The 16,764-nt window shown below is 37.2% G+C and overlaps 1 long non-coding RNA gene across 1 annotated transcript; it reads right to left on the reverse strand.

Moving 5' to 3' along the window:
- On the reverse strand, positions 5,553-9,174 carry LOC106507990. Its single transcript, XR_002337645.1, has 2 exons — positions 8,506-9,174; positions 5,553-8,177 (listed from the first exon to the last, which is right to left on the reverse strand). It is a non-coding gene; the product is annotated as an uncharacterized LOC106507990 (long non-coding RNA).

Raw genomic sequence — 16,764 nt, forward strand, 5'->3', positions numbered from 1 at the left:
CACGCAAACCCAAAGGTCCATCAACGGATGATTGAATTAGGAAGATGTGGTGTATATATACACAATGTAATACTACTCAGCCATAAAAAAGAACACAATAATGCCATTTGCAGCAACATGGATGGAACTAGAGACTCTAATACTGAGTGAAGTTAAGAAGTCAAAAAGAGTAAGACAAATACCATATTATATCACTTATATCTGGAATCAAATATATGACACAAATGAACCTTTCCACAGAATAGAAAATCATGGACTTGGAGAACAGACTTGTGGTTTTCAAGGGGGAAGGGGAGGGAGTGGGGTGGTTGGGGAGCTTGGGGTTAATAGATACAAACCATTGCCTTTGGAATGGATTAGCAATAAGATCCTGCTGTGTAGTGCTGGGAACTATGTATAGTCAGTTATGATGGAGCATAATAAGGTGAGAAAATAGAATGTGTACATGTATGTGTAAATGGGTCACCATGATGTACAGTAGAAAAAAAAATTGTATTGAGGAAATAACTATTTAAAAAATAATAACTAAAAAAAAAAGAAATAGCAAGGCAAATACCATATGATATCACTTACATGTGGAATCTAAAATATGGCACAAATTAACCTGTCTACCAAACAGAAACAGATTCACAGACATAGAGAACAGACTTGTGGTTGCTAAGGGGGAAGGGAGATGGGGGAGGGATATTTTGGGAGTTTGTGGTGAGTAGATGCAAACTATTATATATAGAATGGATAAAAAACAAGGTCCCACTGTACAGCATCAGGAACTATATTCAGCATCCCAGAATAAACCATAATGGAAAAGAATATTAAAAGAATGTATATATGTGTAAACTGAGTCACTTTACTGTACAGCAGAAATTAACACAACAATGTAAATCAACTATGATTAAAAAAATAAATTTTAAAAATAGAGCTTCTGCACCTTACATAGGAATTCTACTTTCTGAGCAAGAGGTACTTTGCATTGCAGGTAAGTGTGCCTCTGGATTATGCATGCTTAATCACATTAACTTCCATTGGTCAAATGGGACCTCTGTGTTATGCACTGTGAGGGAATTTCTTTACTCCTCATGACAATCCTACAAGCAACATGTTTTTAGACTTCTACTGAGGATGTGTGGGTTTTCCAAACCAAGCAATTCTGATACTAATTGCCTAGAGTTAGGGCAGATCTCATAGGCTATGGGCTCATTCCCACAAACCTGCTCCCTACTTCAGATGCCAGTCTTATGTAGTGGACCCCGAGGTTACTCACACTTCTGTCCCACTTGGCTTCACATGTGAGTTTCCCATAACTCCCACCTTTGGGTTTGATCACTTGTTAGAGTGTTTTGCCAAACTCAGGAAAAGCTTGTTTACTTCTACCGATTTATTACAAAGGATATTTTAAAGGATACAAATGAACAGCCAGATGAAGAGGTACATCAAGCAAGATCTAGAAGTATCTGGAGTGCAGAGCTTCTGTCTCTATGGAGTTGGGATGCATCACTACCCTCTTTGTACATGAGTGTGTTCACCAATATTGAAACTCTCAAAATCCCACATTTTAGGGATTTTTATGGACACTTCATCACATAGGCATCATCAGTTATTAACTCCATTTTTAGCCTCTCTTTGTAGAATGAGAGGTGATGCTGAAAGTTACAAGCTTCCACTCATGGCTTAGTCTTTCTCTTGACCAGCCCTCATCTAAAAGACTGCCAAGAGTCAGCTCATTAAAATAAAAAGTACCACTATCACCAAAGAAACTCCAATAGGTTTAGAAGCTCTTCATCAGGAACAGGGAGAAGAGATCAAAAACTATATATCTAATTATTTCACAGGAGGAAGAATCCCCAAATTGACTATAGATTGGTAGAACATAATAGTATATAAAAGCAGCAGAGATTATAAAATTGTAGTATAGTTGAGGAGATACGTTTTTTTAATATGGATAAAATTACTTAGAAAATAATATTTAAGGGAAGATTGAGTGACATAATAGCTAAATTGGAAAAATTAATGTAAAACATTTTTTTTCTCTAAAAATGATGCAATAGCATCAGCAGCACTTTGACCCCGTCAACACTTTATGTGGATCTTCTATGGCCCAGATATTAATTTCCGATAAGTTTCTCCTAAAAAGAAACCTGGAATTCTCAGAGAGTAACTGATCTCCCACTTCGGAACTCAGTAATAATATCATGAGATCCTGGAACATCTGAATTTTGCTAAAGAATAATGGTGCTCTTTAGGCCATCAGGACAAATGGCGAGCTTAAAGAGAAATCTTACTAAGTTAAGGCAATCTGAACCTCAAAAAGGGAAAAATAATTATGGTTGAATGAAAAAATTTGAGTCTGTGAAAGGACACGATTCCATCCTAAGAGCAAATGGGAAAAGTTAAGACAAAGTGAGCTACAAAGTAGTTCTAATGCAAAAATAAAAGTGATTATAATATATATACATGTATTTTCTTCTTGACTGGTTATAATAATTAAAAGAGAAATTGTATGTAGAGATGTTTATTTATTCTTCTGTACATTTGTTCATAAGGTAAAGATATGTACTTGCTGCCTAAGTTGAGAAGGGTAGATAAAGAATTATGAATCAGGAGTTCCCATTGTGGTTCAGCAGAAACAAATCTTACTAGCATCCATGAGGATGCAGGTTCAATCCCTGGCCTCGATCACTGGGTTAAGGATCCAGCATTGCTGTGAGCTGTGGTGTAGGTCACAGATGCAGCTTGGATCCTATGTTGCTGCGGCTGTGGTGTGAGCCAGCAGCTACAACTCCTATTTGACCCCTAGCCTAGGATTTACTATATGCCACTGGAGTGGCCATTAAAAAAAAAAAAAAAAAAAGAATTATGAATCAGCCAAGGAACTTTGGAACTAAACCCCTAAATAGGAAAAACTGATTATGACCAGAGGTAATAACTAGGTAGAATGAGCATCAAACAATGGTCACATTCAATGACCAAATATAAAGAGGGCTCAACAGAAAATATTGAGATGATTCATTAGCCAAATGCCCTCTGAGAGTTAGATGGTCCTACTGACTGACTATAACAAAATAATAATGAGAAATTTGTAAGTTGCCAACAATGCTTATAGAAGAGTGTAGTGTATAATTATTGGCAGGATAATTGATGATACAGCACTGGCCATGCAAAACTTTAAGAATGCCTCATTCTGGGGAAAAGACACAAGGTACAAGTATCTAAAACTATGGGGAAGACACAGGATTAAAACCACATCATTAATATAACAAATAAATTATAGTTGTATGAAGGACCTTGCCAAACAATGGCTCAGGTTTGAATTAATGTGGAACAAACAATCAGTACCACTCACAGATCAAAAATCAGCTGGTTGATAATCCGGGTTCTAGAACCAAGGTTGTGTGTGAAGATATTGGGGTTGTTTTGTTTAGGGTTTTTTTTTTTTTGAACCAGTAAAAACCTTCCAATCCTGGGAACACATCAATATGAACTCTACTATAATTTCTAAATTAAATTAAAACAAGTATTGTTGTAACTCTACAAAAATATTTAAGAATACATATAGAAATAATAAAGAAATAAATCAGATGATTGATAATTTTGAATAGTTTAAGGGTAATTACAGAAACAAGTTCAGTAACAATTATAATTATTTTGTCTACTCTTTAAGGTATTTATAGTGTCCAAAGTTTCAATCATTAAAATTTTAATTGTAATTTGCACTTTCCATGAGAGTTTAATTAATTACATGTGTAATAAACTTTAAATGACAAATTTTATGTTTCAGTTTTTGTCTATTAGGTATGTAAATTTAATAAATTAAGCATATAACAAAGTATAGATAGAAGTTTATGTTCCTTCCTGTTAAATCAGCCTCCAGGAATTCAAAAAAACTTATCAGTAAAAATAATCACAGTGAGGTTAATTTGTCCTAGGTCATACTGCAAACCTAGATTGGTATGAATCTAAAGCCTGCATTTATATCTACTGCAACCTTGTAGACATTTTTTGGAGTAGCTTTTCTCACGTTATTTAGGGATTTTTTTTTCACTTAACAATAAACGATTTTGATTTATACAGACATAACTGTTCAAATGGTCTCCTCGTGGGCTATTTAGAACTATTGGTTTGGCCACAAAAAATTTTTAATAAAAATGAAAGAATTAGTTCATAATATTTTTACTTTTTTATTTTATTTTATTTTTTGTCTTTTTAGGGCCACACCCATGGCATATGGAGATTCCCTGGCTAGAGGTCCAATCAGAGCTATAGCCTCTAGCCTATGCCACAGCCACAGCAACACCAGATCCGGGCCGTGTCTGCAACCTACACCACAGCTCACGGCAACACTGGATATTTAACCCATTGAGTGAAGCCAGGGATGGAACTTCATGGTCTTCATGGATACTAGTCAGATTTGTTTCCACTGAACCATGATGGGAACTCCTGATGATATTTTCAAAAAGGAGAATTTCTCAAAGAGATGAAGATTTCTAGCTTCTCATGAAAAACTGGCAGTTCTGGCAACAGGCTCTCATGTGGCAAAAATCAACAAGAACTTAGTGAGGGCTACCTCTGGAAGGGGTACTCATATCCAGTTTGCCCCTAGGTGCATATAAGGGGCTATTTTCATAGCACCAACTGCCTGAAGACCCTCAAGTTTCTGCATGCTTGTAGAATCCATCATCAAGTGGGAAATTTGATAGTACCAGGCACAATGTAGAAACAGAACCTATTTCAAGACCTCAAGGACCATGTTTCCCAGTTCTAAGCTGCAGATTCTAGAATAGTGATGTAACCAAGCAATAAATTCTCCTACCATAGAATTTAACATGCAGACACACAAGTAGATATTGAGCAAATGAGAAGGAGACAGCAAAGAACCCTGAAAAAAAAAGCAACTAAAGAGGTCAAATGAAACTAAAAGAATTTATTCATCTATTCATCCATTCATTTATTCTTTCATAAGGTGCATGAGAACGTTACAGCCCTTTCCTGAATTCATCATTCATTCACCAAGTGGTTGTGAGCACCTGCTTTGTGTAGGCTGAGGAATATGTACAGCATATATAACAGTAAACAAAATACATAGGATCGCTTTCACTACTTATTGGACCCTAAATGAACAACCATACAAATAAAACTGTGGTAAATGTTCTAAAGGATGCTATAAAAGTTCATACTGAAGACAGCCTACCCTAATTTAGGAAATGAAAGCAGGATTCTCCGAGAACTATATACTAATAAGTAAGGCCAACAGGTCATTGACCATCTCTTTCCAAACCCTGGTGTGCGTCACTGTATGTCCACTTTTGCAAACCGAATAAATAATAGTAGTAACATAAACTAAGGATATATCATGTGCCCAGCTTTGTGGTGAGGTGGTGAGTGCTTTACATAGATTGACTATTTAACCCTTAATTCTATTTTAAGGTTAATTTTCTTACTACCTCCAATGTGTAGATAAGGAATCAAGCAGAGTCATGGAGAAATTAAGTACTTGCCCAAAGCTAGAAAACTAAAGTCAAAACTCAAACGCCCTGCTAGAATTGCTATATGCTTGACCCTTGAGTCTTTTTTTTTTTTTTTTTTTAATAAGGGAGCCTTACTTTTTCTAAAAAAGGTAATCTGGTAAATGTTGGTAAATAGCTACACATTACACACACATACAAGAGCAGCTTTTCTCAAAAGAATAAATGTCGATATATCTTAACTCACTTTTATAGTAAAGAGTTGATCCAGCAAGAACAAGCATATTCCTCCCGTAATATCTTTTTATTAAAGATAAATATGAGTCAGGAGACTTGGTACAGGATCCAATCTCAGAAAGCAATTTTCAAGGATTGAGTATCTACACTTTGTGTTGCAGAATAATGAACACATGGACACCCCAGAATGCTTATCCAACATAGTTGCCATGTTAGCATTTAAAATGGGCGAACATGTGCTGAGAGATATAAAGAAATGTAACTATACAGATGATTTCTTCCCTATTTGGCTCAACATTGATCATTCTCCGTTAAGTAAACACTTTAAAGTAAAAGGAGTCAATGTGAATTTGGATCTTTCAGAAGAAATTACATGGCAATAGCTCACTGTGGGGAGGTGAGAAAAGAAAGAAAAGGAGCCTTTAGTAGTGCTGAAGTAAAAGCAAGAAAAGCTGATAACCTTGGCTGAGAAAATACCCTTTCAGATTAAGTCATTTCCATATGCAAGGAAGATCACTTTTTATGCAGTTGCATTATGAAATGAGAATGCTTTTCTCCTTATCCAAGCACAAGAAAGATCATTCCCTAGATTACTTATGAGAAGCATAAAATATTTTCATCCTAGCTTTTCCTCCAGTTTCCAGCTCCCATCATTTGACACTCACACTTTTATAAATATTAATTCCTAGGAAAGTTTGTAATGTAGCCTGAATTCCAAAAGTTACACACTCTACAATGTATGGGGAATACCCAAAGCCAGATATGTGTCTCAGAATATAGGTACTCTCTTTCCTTTCTTTCCCCAAAGACAACAAAACCTCATGAAAGCTTAAGTTTTCTCTACATTTTTCAGAGTTGGAAAATCTGGAACTATTAACATCAAATAGCATGTACATATTCTGTCTAGATTTAATGAATATTTGAAAGGTTTTACAAAAAGCTGAAACAGTTAAATAGAACAGTTTTTGTTTGTTTGGGTTTTTTGTTTTTATTCTGTTTTTTTTTTCATATTGATAGGGCAGAGGAGAAACATCAAATGTTTTCAAGTTCTATGATGTGGCATGATAAATTAGAGCAATATTGCTGAAATGTATTTAATTTCAAATTGGCTAATGCTTTCAAAAGGATGGAGCTTGTGGACAGATGTGTCCTGAATATAAAACATTACTATATTAATGATGTATTAAATCATTTTATAAAGAAAAAAAAAACTGCTCTAGAGTACATTAAAAAAGTGTCCAAGTTCTTCATATATAGTATGTGAAGGAGAAGGGGTTTTGCTAAGTTTCACGCACCAGTGAGCCAAGGAAATGAGATCAACTAACTAGGTCTATGTCCTCATTCATTCATCCCCCAGATATTTATTAGGGGCTCGCTAGGCTCAGACACTCTTCTAGGTCCAGAGGACACAGAGAGTGAAGCAAAGTCTCTCTTCTCCTAAGGCAGGTGTTCTATTATGGGGAAACAGAATAAACAGAGAGCAAATAAATATTCAATAAAATGTCAAGGAGGGACACACTCCCTGAAAATGAGTAGAGCGACAAAAGAGGAGGGACTGTGGAAGGGAAGGAAAAGTGGGGGTAAATGAAGAAAGGACTTATGAAAATGGCTTGCCATTGCTTGACTTCCTGTCACCAGCCTCCAGAAAGAGAGTGTTGAAACTGAAAGAGCGCTGGGTTAGGAGGCAGGAGGGATGCATGGACTCAACAGCCTTTTCAGCAAGGGCCCATTTTTGTTAAGGACCCTTATATTTAAGATCTCTGGCAAGTCTTGGAAAAATGAGAAGGACTGAAAATGCAAAAACTGGAAAAATATTTTTTGGCACTGTTTGAAGAACAAAATCTGTTGCTTTATGGGAAGGCAGGAAAAACACAAGTGTGGAAGCAGAAAGACCTAGTTCAGTTTCTCCTTAGCAGTGACCTCAGGCAAGGTACTTCATCACCCTAAGTCAGTATCCTTACCCATCAAATGCAGATGTGTACCTGCCTCAGGAATTTTCCATAGGGATTAAATAGGAGCAAGCATGCATACAAAATTAGTTCAATGTTTGGCTCATGGTAAGCACCCACTAAGTGGGATATGATATTATTACAGTAGATAACAACTCCACAATGCCTTCTTAACAGAGCCAAGAAGTCTTTATTTTTTCAAGAAGCCCCTTCTTTCTTCCAGGTGAAATAACTTCATTATGGTAAATTGCTTTCTCTTGGCTGGTGAATGGTACCTGTCATGTTATAAACTGATCCCCTAAATATTCTCATTTTTAAAATAATAAAACCCATTTTTAGCTATTCAGATAAGCAGAAGGAAAAAAATTATCTGAAAACTAATGTTAGTCATTTAGTCACTGGATCCAAATCATTTAAAATTGCAGGGAGTGGGCTTCCCTGCATTTGGACTCACATGCAGACATCAGCCATGGAGAGGGAGGAGACCTGGATACTCAGTAGATGCTTTTATATGTGTCTGATTGACTGCATCCTAAAAACAAATACAAAAATAAACTTTAACTTTGATTCTTTCATGGATTATTATTACCGAGAGCCCTCTACTAAAGCTGACAGAGATATTTGTGTTGACTAGAAATGTTTTTGTTATTTATATACCCTTCTCAGAAACAAGAGAGAAGGAACAAAAATACAGAAACAATTCTAAAGCTCTGAAAGAAAACAACATGCAGCAAAGAGGAGATTAGCCATTTGGCAAATGAAGGCAGCCAGAGGAAAGCTTATGCCAGGAATGTAGATGGAATATGACAGAGAGACATGGGGCATTGGGATAGAAGGAGTCCCCAAGAGGTATCTCTTACATTTGATCCATGAGCGACAGGTGTTCTTGGAAATAAGATCCTGTGTTTGTCTCAGGCCATGTCTTCTGTCAAAATGAGGACAAACAACTGGAAAAATCACCACCACACTGATAATTCCCATTAACCTCTGGCATGGAATAACATGTTCTTATCTACTAGCAACTGCTGCCCAGTCTGCAACCCACTTCTTATCTTCATTTGCAGCCCATGGAATTATCCCACCTTCTGAAAATGCACCAAGAGCAAATATTTCTGCAACCTGAATCTCTTTGATGATTAAGAGCCCCCTGAGACCCAGAGAGGAGGTTTGAGGATAAATGTTTACCTTGACAAGCACACATCACACTGACTGGGCTTTTTAATGAGGGCCAGGAATTGTTCCTCTTTGTTAGGAAAGCCCAAATGGATGAAATACCAGTCACTAAAAGATGAGGGGAAGGGGAGAACAGATTGGTAGAAGTTTGTTGCCAGATGCCAATGGCTACCCTGCTGTCTCAGCCAGACGGTAAGTGTACTTGGGACAGAAATGATAGCCTTTTCTCACCTATAAGAAGCCTCTAAAAAAGGAATGGCCAGGAGTTCCCATTGTAGCACGGTGGAAACACATCCAACTAGTATCCATTAGGATGCGGGTTTGATCCCTGCTTTGCTCAGTGGATCAGGGATCCAGTGATGCCCTGAGCTGTGATGTAGGTTGCAGACATGGCTCAGATCCTGAGTTTCTGTTGCTGTGGTATAGGTTGGCAGATGCAGCTCCAGTTCAACCCCTAGCCTGGGAACTTCCATATGCCATGGCTGTGGCCCTAAAAAAAGCAAAACAAAACAAAAAGAAGAGGAATGATCATTATAGAATACTGCCCAATCTCTTACCTACAATAGGTAATCCAAATCAGTGAGGATTTTTTTATTTGGACAACTATGAACAGTCAAGCTCCACTTGGAAGTTGGTGGAGTTCATGCACTTATTTCCAACTGATCAGAGTGGGCACAAGAGAAGAAATGTGCTTCACATATTTTAGATAAGAGTGTGATTTTATCACAATGCACACTTTTTCCTACAGGGGATGAAATCCTAAAACAACATTAAGCTTAGGAATTTTAAAAACCATTCCTGGCTAGATTTTGACTCACATGACACCATTTTAGAAACCACATGATCTATGAAGGGAAATGTTATCACAAAGTAGCAGATGTGAAGACTTAAATGTCAAGTGGATTTAGAGAAAAACTATACTTCTAAATGGCAACAGGTGGTCTTTACTCTTCATACTCATTTTAAGAGAGAAGATCACAAAAGAGAACACAATTTTCCCTGTCAACATGATAATGGATAATCAGGTAGGAGGTGAAAACATAATGTTACAAGTCAAAACATTTGAAAAGGTTTTAAAAATGTGTTTTTCATGATACTCAGTCATTTTCAATCCTTTCGTGGGAGGAGGGTGTGTAAGCATGCAATGAATCACTTCAAATATGATTCCTTTTCTCAAGTAGAAAAAAAAAAGTCCCACAGAGAGGAGTCAACTTGTATTTTATAAGACAAGGAAATGGATATGGTAGAGAAGGAATGACAAAGAAATAAATGCTCAGGTGCCAAATATTGCAAATGTCTCCTCTACAGTATAATCCAACTCTTTGTGGAAAGAATTGAGTCTATCCACTTTTCAATAGATTCACAGATAATACCCTACCTAGGAGAAAACTAAATCTTGCATTCAGCAAGGGGCTCACTTTGAAGCCAAGGTTGTTAGTTTTGTACATAAGAAATTGTCTTATAGCTCTTTGTTGTCTGCATTTTTCAGTTGCTCAAATCTAGCCATTGTGCATAAGTTAAAAAATTTCTTAGTATCTGGTATGATGAACTAATGTCCTGTGTTACCAAAATAGAGAACTTCAAAATGAAGAAACACTATGGAAGAATCTAACCCCTTCTTCCTGCCAAAATGGCAGTCTCGCTTGGCAGTTATTTTCTAGTGCTTTGTTAGGTGGCATTTTAAATATACCAAGCAAGGAGATTTTCAGTGCCTAAGGCCTCTCATTGTTCAAGAGATTTTCTTTTTTACCTTTAAATGTACATTGGACTGCATTCATCCCATTACTCATTTTTACTGCCTCCCATTGGCACCTACTTTGTCCCCAACAAAAGTAAATATGGAGAGAGGGAGAAAAATAGGGAGACAGAGAATTGGTTGTCAGAAGGCTTTGAAAAGAAAATACATGCAGGAGGAGATAGTTCAAGATGGTGGTATGGGAGGATCCTGAACTCACCTCCTCCTACAGACACAACAAATCCACAGCTACATATGGAAAAATTCCCACTGAAAAAAACCTGAGAACTGAACATCAACTCCACAACAAAAATAAAAGTGTCACATTGTAAAGTTCGCATTGTAGCTCAGCTGTTAACAAACCTGACTAGTATCCATGAGGATGCGGGTTCAATCCCTGAGGTTCTGGCATTGCTGTGAGCTGTGGTGTAGGTTGTATATGCAGCTTGGATCTGGTGTTGCTGTGGCTGTGGTGTAGGCTGGCAGCTACAGTTCTTATTTGACCTCTATCCTGGGAACCTCCATATACTGTGGGTGTGGCCCTAAAAAGACAAAAAAAAAAAAAAAGTGACACACTGATATGGGTAGGGAAGGCAGAGACACGGGTTCACCAAAAACCAAAAGCCCCACCCAATGCACTGCAATATGCAAGCAGGGGGAAATCTCATAAATACTGAGCATCTCTCTGAGCAGTGAGATGTTTATGCCCCACATCAAGCACCCTAAACCTTGAGACCTGCACTGAAGAGAGAAGTCCCCTAAAAAACAGGCTTTGAAAACCAACAGGACCTATATTCAAGAGAACCAAAAAGATGTGGGGAATGGAGATCCTGCTCTTAAAGGGCTTGCATACAGACTCACTTGGCCCCAAACCCAGGGCAAAAGCACCAATTTGAAAAAAGCCTAGACTATATATGAAAGAGATTCATTGCTAAACTTAAAGCATCTGCCAGAGGAAGAGAAGCCTGTTGGGACTCCTCCCAGGGATGGAGACACTGGTGGGCACCATTTTCCATTCTCCTTCTACTTTGTTAGCACTAGAGCTGGAAGGTGCCATTTTTACATTCTCATTCTAACCTGATAGCATAGGCAAGTATGTGCCTATCCCCTACACCATTCCTTCAGCCCAGAAAAGCTGGTGGGTGTTCAGAGCCCTCAAAGGGGACACCCCTTGAGGGTGTGGCTCTTGTAGATAGGAGGATTGTATTTCTGGCTTCCACAGGTCTGAACAATTGGAGAAATAGTTCAAGAGACAACCAAAAACCAAGAAAAAGTTAAATGGTAAAATTCATCCCTATACAAGTCCTATATACTCCTTCAAGACTAGGAAAGAGAGCTATATCATCTAATACATAGAAAGAAACATAGGGAGTTAAGTAAAATGAGGAAACATGGGAATATACCCCAAACAAAAGAAGATAAAAACCTCGGAATAAAACCTAAAGAAAACATAGATAAGTAATTTTTCTGATAAAAAGTTCAAACTAATGGATATAAAGATGCATGGAACTAAATGATACAGTTACCGGAGTTCCCGTCGTGGCACAGTGGTTAACGAATCCGACTAGGAACCATGAGGTTGCGGGTTTGATCCCTGGCCTTGCTCAGTGGGTTAAGGATCCAGCGTTGCCGTGAGCTGTGGTGTAGGTCACAGACGTGGTTTGGATCCTGAGTTGCTGTGGCTCTGGCATAGGCCAGAGGCTACAGCTCCGATTCGACCTCTAGCCTGGGAACCTCCATATGCTGCAGGAAGCAGCCCTAGAAAAGGCAAAAAGACAAAAAGACAAAAATAAATAAATAAATAAATAAATAATACAATTACCAAACTGAAAAATATATTAGAAGGATTCACCACCAGACCAGAAGCAACATAAGAAAGAATCAGTGATCTGAAGAGAGTACTAGAACTCATCCAAACAGAGTCGCAAAGAGAAAAAAGAAAAGGGAAAAAAAAGATACCTTAAGGAACCTATGGGGCAACATCAAGCAGAATAATATATGCATTATAGAGGTCCCAGAAGGAAAAGGTATGAGGCAGGGGGAGAAAACTTATTTGAAGAAATAATGGCTGAAAACTTCCCCAACCTGGTAACTTGAGGGAGAAAAAAGATGTCCAGATTCCTGAACTCAAAGAGTTCCAAACAAGATAAACTCCAAAAAGGCTCACAACAAGATGCAATATAATTAAAATGTGAAATTTAGAGATAAAGAAAGAATCTTTACAAAGTGGCAAGAGAAAAACAAACCCTTGTTATATAAGGGAACCCCCATAAGACTATCAGATTTCTCAGCAGAAACTTTGCAGGCAAGAAAGGAGTAGCATGTTATATTCAAAGTGCTGAGAGCAAAAACTTTCTAACCAAATATGCTCTACCTGTAAATGTCATTGTTCAAATATTAGGAGAGAAAAATACCTTTCCAGGCAAGCAAAATCTAAAAAATTTCACCAGCCAGTACAAAACCAGCCTTAGAAGAAATGTTAAAGGACTTCTTTATGCTATAAAGAAAGGGCACAGACTGCCAACAAGAAAGCATATGAAAAGTAAAATATCACTGGTAAAAATAAATACATAATAAAGGTAGTGGATTGATCACTTGTGTGGCTAATATGAAGATTAAAAGACAAAAGTAATAAAAAATAATTGTAACTACAAGAATTAGTTAAGGGATATACAAAATAAAAAGATGTAAAATGTAACAAAACATCAAAAACATAAAACATGGGGGGGAGGAACAAAAATTCTGAATTTCGGATGCTTTCAAACTTATCTTGCTATCAACTTAAAATAGACTTGTGGTAACTACAAAGCAAAAACCTACAATAGATGAACAAAGTATAATGAGAAAGGAAAACTAAGCATAACACTACAGAAACCAATCAAACCACAAGAGAGGAAAGCAATAGAAGAAGAAAGAGAGAAGGTCTACAAATAGCCAGAAAACAATGGCAATAAGTGGATACCTGTAAATAATTACTTTAAATATAACTGGACTAAAGTCAATAATCAAGAGACACAGAGTAGCTATATGGATAAAAATAAAACCCATGCACATATTGCCTGTAAGAGATTCATCTCAGATATAAGAACACACATAGACTAAAAGTAAAGGAATGGATAAAGATGTTTCCTGCAAAAAACATAAGTCAAAATAAAGATGGCATAGTTACATACCTATATAAGACAAAATAGACTTTAAAACAAAGATTCTAACAAAAGGTGAAGATGGGCATAAAGATAAATGAATAAATCTAATAAGATATATTATTTGTAAATATGCACCCAACAAAGGAGCACCTAAATATATAAAACAAATATTAAAACACTTAAAAGGCTAAAATGGCAGCAATGCAATAATAGCAGGGGACTTTTATACCACACTTTCATCATTGGATAGATCATCTAGACAGTCATTAAGGAAACATTGCATTAAATGAAACATTCCACCAGATTAACCTAATATATATATATATATATATATATATATATATATATATATACACAGAATATACCATGTAAAAGCAGCAGAATACATGTTCTTCCCAAGGCAAAAGGAGATTCTCTGGGGTAGATCATCTGCTAGGCTACAAAACAATAAATTTAAGTTGCAAAAAATTAAGAAGTTTAAGAAGATTGAAATCATACCAAGCATATTTTCTGACCATGATAATATTAAACTAGAAATCAATTAAAGGGACAGAACTGGAAAAATAACAAATATTGGAGATTAAAGAATGTACTACTGAACAACCAATGAGTCAACGAAGAAATCAAGGAGAAATTAAAAAATTGGATCAGGGAAGGGCTGACATACAGTTCATACCTGTTTTAGCAAAGAACATCACATAGTCTTCCATAATCACCTGTTGTTACAGGGATAGGCAATTATTTGAACCATTTCTTATGAGTGCTGCTTAATAGATCAATATTGTATTGGGGAGTTCCCGTTGTGGCGCAGTGGTTAATGAATCTGACTAGGAACCATGAGGTTGCAGGTTCTATCCCTGCCCTTGCTCAGTGGGTTAACGATCCGGCGTTGCCGTGAGCTGTGGTGTAAGTCGCAGACGCGGCTCGGATCCTGCGTTGCTGTGGCTCTGGCGTAGGCTGGCAGCTACAGCTCCGATTCGACCCCTAGCCTGGGAACCTCCATATGCCGCGGGAGCGGCCCAAAGAAATGGCAAAAAGACAAAAAAAAAATATATATATATATATATTGTATTGGAGCGAAGTTTCTAGGGTAGTGCCACAAAGCTCTGTTTGGGATCCAACCCTCGAATGTTTTAATGAAAAATGTAGAAAATGTGTCTACAAAAAAAAGAAAAAATCTTTAGAACAGCACAAATCTGGGAAATATAGCAGCACAATTGCCAAAAAAATCTCCATAGGTAGCAATGTTGGGCTGAAACCAAGTAGGAGAAATCGAACAAGTATAATTGTAGATTCCTAATATTTGAACTTTTTTTTTAAAGCCTAAATAAATTCAGGAAGAGTGAAACCTAGCTTTAGAGTCTTTTCAAAAATTCATGACTTTTATCTTTTCACTGTCTGAGCTCCCTTTCAGATAAAAGAATACATGATTTACCTGTTGAAATCCTTATGCCTTGATGTGATGGTATTTGCTGGGTGGGGTGAGGGGGGTGGTACTTTGGAATGATTAGATCATGTGGGTGGAGTCTTCTAAATAGAATGAGTATCCTTATTAAAAAAAAAAAAAAAAAAAAGACCCCAGAGAGCTCTCTTACCTCTATCCTCTAAGAACAAAGGGAAAAGGTGGTCATCTGTGAACCAGAAAGTAGGTCCTCACCTAATACCAAATGTGCTAGCACCCTAATGTTGGATTTCCCAATCTCTTAGAGTTGTGAGAAATACATAGTTGTTATTTAAACCACCCAGTCTATGGTATTTTGCTATAGCAATCTGAGCTAAGACAGATACCAAACTAGCAGATAAGCTAGAAATAGGGGTTCATGGGGGCTAGATCATGGGCTGTAGAGCTGTCTTAAAGGGAAAAAATTGGGGGTCAGGTCATGCAGAGCTCTACTCTAGTGTCCCACAAAAGGGACTAGGAAGAGCTGAGAAAAATAGATACAAGGCCATGAGACCTGAAAGGAATATGAGGCCTATGGATAGTGCTGGTGGATTTGGAACTGTGAGGAGGCAGAACCCTGAGGTATTAGAATGACCATGGGGCATTTCTAGACTTATTCATCATAGATAACATGTAAATAAATGAGCGAGGCTGTGTTCCCACAAAAGTTTTTTTGGACACTGAAATTTGAACTTTACGTAATTTTTCTGCATCACAAAATATCATTCCTCTTTTGCTATTTTTTCAAACATTTAAAAAACATTCTTAGCTCTTGAGTAGCATAAACACAGGCAATGAGCCTTTGTTAACAAGTGTGGGCTATAGCTGAATGAATTAATTAAAATGATTTATTAGGTGAGGGAACAGAGATGGCTAAGAGCAATACCAATGGAAGATGAACTTTAAAAGGAGAAAACAATTCTATGATAACCCAGCAATTTTAGGGAAATTCTGGGGGAAAATGCTATTCTGTAAAAAAAAAACTAAAAATACTGCACTACTGTGCAGTAGTCACCTGGGCCAAAATTCACCCCAACAAATGTGAAACTGCTTCCTTCAAAAGAGAGAAATGTCTTCATTCCATCGAGTGCAACATCTGTTGAAGCTGAGGCCAGGACAGATACATGAGAGCTGAACATATACAAAGGAGAGCAAACAGCAGCTTCTTCAGGACTGTGTTACCAGCTACATTACTTCAGACTGACAATGCAAAATTTTTCTCCCCAGAAGAAAGGCTTTTTTGGATATAAATACAAATTAAATTCTCCTCTGGAACACTACCGTAACATTAGCTTTTATTTTTTCTCCAACTGATTTGACTATTTCAATTTCATTTTCCTTGTACTTAAAAGTTGGCAATCCAATGTTGCCATGAGCTGTGGTGTGGGTCGCAAACATGTCTCAGATCCCGAATTGCAGTGGCTGTAGTGTAGGTCGGCAGCAGGTCTACCTCAGATTCAACACCTAGCCTGGGAACTTCCCTATGCCAAGGGTGTGGCCCTAATAAGAAAAAAAAAAAAAAAAAAAAAAAAAAAAAAAAAAATTTGAATGATCTTAGCAGCTGCCCTCTTGCTGAAGGAGAAATATAAGAGCCAAGCTAAGCTAAGGAGTTTTGTTATTAGAT

The sequence above is a fragment of the Sus scrofa genome, chromosome 13 (assembly GCF_000003025.6).
Source record: "Sus scrofa isolate TJ Tabasco breed Duroc chromosome 13, Sscrofa11.1, whole genome shotgun sequence".
Taxonomy (NCBI): domain Eukaryota; kingdom Metazoa; phylum Chordata; class Mammalia; order Artiodactyla; family Suidae; genus Sus; species Sus scrofa.